Below are 4,363 nucleotides of genomic sequence, written 5' to 3' on the forward strand. Positions count from 1 at the left end.
GGTACAAAAATGTGACCGGGGGGGGGGACATACCTTATTTTTGATGATTTTAACAAACGTGCGTTTGAAGAATATTTAGAAAATAATACTTTTTGTTTAAATTAAATTAATTTAGTTTTCATTTATAATGTTATTTTTTAAAATAGGGGTCCTCCATTAATAACATCACACGAGGGGGAGGGAGGGGTACAAAAAATGTGACATGTGACATGGGGGGAGTGAACAGCTTTGTGACGTCACTTAACTTCACATATAAACAAAAATTGTACAGCTAAATAACTAGTTTTTGCAACGATATATAGTTTTATTGCGTGACATTTTATTCCTCATCGGTTTCGTGTCATACAATTTCTAAATTGATATTAATAAAAATATTTTTTTATTAAAATAATACTTCATTCTAATTGCTTATTTCAGTTATTTCGTTAAAGAGATTGACAAATATGTGACGACACACCAGGGGGGAGGGTTGCCTAATGTGACCAGGTGTAACAAGGAGGCAAAAATTCATGCGATGTAATAAACTGATGACCCCAGACGTGTAAGAAAAAAAAACAAAAATAATGATACAAATTGTATGGCATCGTACTTGTGGGCCAGCTTCGTATATGGCGGGGTTTAACACTAACCCCCTTATTCATAAACGTGTACTAAAGTTACGATGCCGCTGATCATCGTTCGTCCCTTTCCGACGTATTGGTATGATGGAAAGGGACAAACGATGATCAGCGGCATCGTAACTTTAGTACACGTTGATGAATAAGGGGGTTCATAAATAAAAGGAGTTCATAAAATGAACCGGGGGCTTTACGTCCAAAGCTTTAAAAGGGATAGTAATAGTGCAATTTGCCGCCAGGGGCAGCACTAGCACATACCGTAAACCATAGAGTAACATACACTACCATCACAAAGTTTAATACCAAACACGGAATATGCATATTTGCATTTTTCATTTAATTTTTTTTTTTACGAAAATTCTACTTTGCAGTAGGTACCTACAATCCGAAAAATAAAGCGTTAAACGATTTATTAATCAGAATTTATTAAAAAAGACATAAGGTAGAAGTACTAGTGCTCGACACTGCACTAGTCACCGACATGGGCACTTTATTTCATGGAAATATAGGTTAAATTTGAACAACGAAGATTTTTCTGTATTCGATCTTAATCCTTGTCACTTTGACATAAAGTGCCCAAGTCGAGTACTAGTGCAGCGTCGAGCACTAGTACTTCTACCTTATATATATAATAATAAAAAAAAAATCATAGTTCCTCATCGAAAAATCCTCGACGCTTTTCCACTACAGAGTAATCATTTATGATACTAATAAGCTCCAAGGGTAAGGGTGAGGTTAAGGGTTTGTCCAATGGCTAAGGTCACCCTGTATACTATGCATTAAACAGTTTATAGACAAGTTTTCGCAGATCATTCGTTACAAATAAATATGACATTGATGTATTACGGCGGTTGATTTACAGTTTGTGCTAGTGGCGCCTACGCAGAATTTTGCGTAACCTATTCCGCGAAATCTACTTTTTTTCAATGTTGTAAATGTGTAACATTAAGTTAATTTAAGTTTAGTAATGTAAAACGTAAGATAGCGAAAAACATGAACCATAGCGTAACAAGGGTCGTCAGTACTGAACTATCTACAGTGGACTGTACATAGTTTAGTACGTGGATAATACTGAAAGTTTCTGGAATGAGCCATTTAGAGGTCACGCAATGAAAATCTTGAAAATATAACTTGTTTGGAAATTGTATATTTTTAGATACAATTTGTTCGGTGATGATTTGTATTTTTGGAATGCTGTTTGAAAATTATATGTCAGGGATTTTATAAATATTTAAAAAAAAGATTTCAGGAGCTTTCAGTATGACCTAAGTACAAGTGATTACAATCACGTCTAAAAATATCGATATGTGTAAAGTGCCAATAATAGTATAGACGAACTTGTTGGCCATATATTAAGGTAGTGTATACATATATTTGGCACTTTGTCCGTATCGTCATTTTGAGACGTGACTGTACAGATATTAACACATTCAGTGCTAGCGCAAGCCGATAAGGTAGTAATATCTTTAGGTATTTAAATAAAAGTAAACAAAATCTACCCTCAAATGGCTCCTCAAGCCAGTAGAGGGTAGATGAAAACATTACATGATCAAATAATGTAGGTTAAAGTCAGATCGTTCAGTGACAGATCCAGGCGGTTTTGTATTTGGTTGGTTAACCAATAAATGTTATAACTACCCGAAAATGTATAAATGATTTGTTTAATTTTATTTAAATACCTAAAGATACAGAGTTATAGGGAAAAACGCCTGCGAACAGAGAACCCGCCTAGCGCGTCGTTGGAAGTGAAAGTGTTAAAAACGATTACATAATAATATTAATTATGAATAACCCACCATTAATATACCTCGTTTTTTTGCATTAGAAAAAGGATAAACAATCTTGACGTGCCTTTTTAATAAAAAAACGTTTAAAAAAATAGTCTTCTTGGTGTGCCATCATCTCACGTCGGCGCCCATCTCTCGGAATTTACTTATATATAGGTACTTATGAAACCAAATTAATGTAAATGATAATAAAATATATATAAGTAAATGTTTCGACGACCGGTCTGGCCTAGTGGGTAGTGACCCTGCCTACGAAGCTGATGGTCCCGGGTTCAAATCCTGGTAAGGGCATTTATTCGTGTGATGAGCATGGATATTTGTTCCTGAGTCATGGGTGTTTTCTATGTATTTAAGTATTTATAAATATTTATATATTATATATATCGTTGTCTAAGTACCCTCAACGCAAGCCTTATTGAGCTTACTGTGGGACTTAGTCAATTTGTGTAATAATGTCCTATAATATTTATTTATTTATTATTTATTTATTTATTTACATAATGGATATATACCGAGGTGTTACTATAATTAGGTTAAATCTAAAATAGGCCCTTGAGGCATTGTGCAATCAAGGTAATAAATATCGATACGGACAAAGTAACAAAAATATGTACACACTACCTTAATGTATTGGCATTAAGGTCGCGTATTGAATGTAGTTTTAAGTTGCCGCTGTTGCCCATAAAGTCGTGCATACATATTTTTGGCACTTTGTCCGTATCGATATTTAACACATTCACTGCAGGGGACCCACCTGGTGGGCGCTCGTGAACTTTGTTCAGATGCCGGACAACCCGCTGGGCGGGTTGTTTTGTACGCAGCTATAGACCACCGGTTTCTGGGGTAGTGCGCCGTTTTTTGTCTGGCAGTGAATGTGTTGACTTTACCAAGGATGCTGGCGGCGTTTCCATCTGCATATAAATTGTTACATACTTCATGTAAATTATTTTTCAAGTTTTTTTTTATAAACACGTCAGGATTGTTTACTTTCAATGCTAAAAGACGGGGTCTAGTCACGTCTGAACGCCACGATTGAAGTGCCAAAAATATGTATACACGACTTTATGGTCCATATATTAGGGTAGTTTATACATATTTATGGCACTTTGTCCGTATCGATATTTTCATTAGTGACCGTACCTATAGTATATGTAATTATGTTTAAGAATGTTGTTTCAGTTGCAGCTGTTGCAATGTTCAACTGTAGGTTAAGTTATTTCTCTAAAGATGGTCAAAGACTGAATTAAAAAAAAGCGGCCAAGTGCGAGTCGGACTCGCGCATGAAGGGTTCCGTACCATTTAAGACGTATTAAAAAAAAATCTACTTGCTAGATCTTGTTCAACATTTTACCACTTTGGACACACATTTTACCACTTTGGAACTGTCTCTCGCGCAAACTATTCAGTTTAGAAAAAAATGATGTTAGGAACCTAAATATCATTTTTGAAGACCTATCCATAGATACCCCACGCGTATGGGTTTGATGAAAAAAATTTTTTTTAATTTATTGACGTATTAAAAAAAAAACTATTCACTAGATCTCGTTCAAACCAATTTTCGGTGGAAGTTTGCATGGTAATGTATATCATATATTTTTTTTAGATTTTTCATTCTGTTATTTTAGAAGTTACAGGGGGGGGGACACACATTTTTTCACTTTGGAAGTGTCTCTCGCGCAAACTATTCAGTTTAGAAAAAAATGATATTAGAAACCTAAATATCATTTTTGAAGACCTATCCATAGATACCCCACACGTATGGGTTTGATGAAAAAAATTTTTTTTTTAAATTTTTATGACGTATTAAAAAAAAACTACTTACTAGATCTCGTTCGAACCAATTTTCGGTGGAAGTTTGCATGGCAATGTATATCATATATTTTTTTTAGATTTTTCATTCTGTTATTTTAGAAGTTACAGGGGGGGGACACACATTTTTTCACTTTGGAAGTGTCTCTC

This window comes from Cydia pomonella, unplaced genomic scaffold, assembly GCF_033807575.1.
Source record: "Cydia pomonella isolate Wapato2018A unplaced genomic scaffold, ilCydPomo1 PGA_scaffold_69, whole genome shotgun sequence".
NCBI lineage: Eukaryota > Metazoa > Arthropoda > Insecta > Lepidoptera > Tortricidae > Cydia > Cydia pomonella.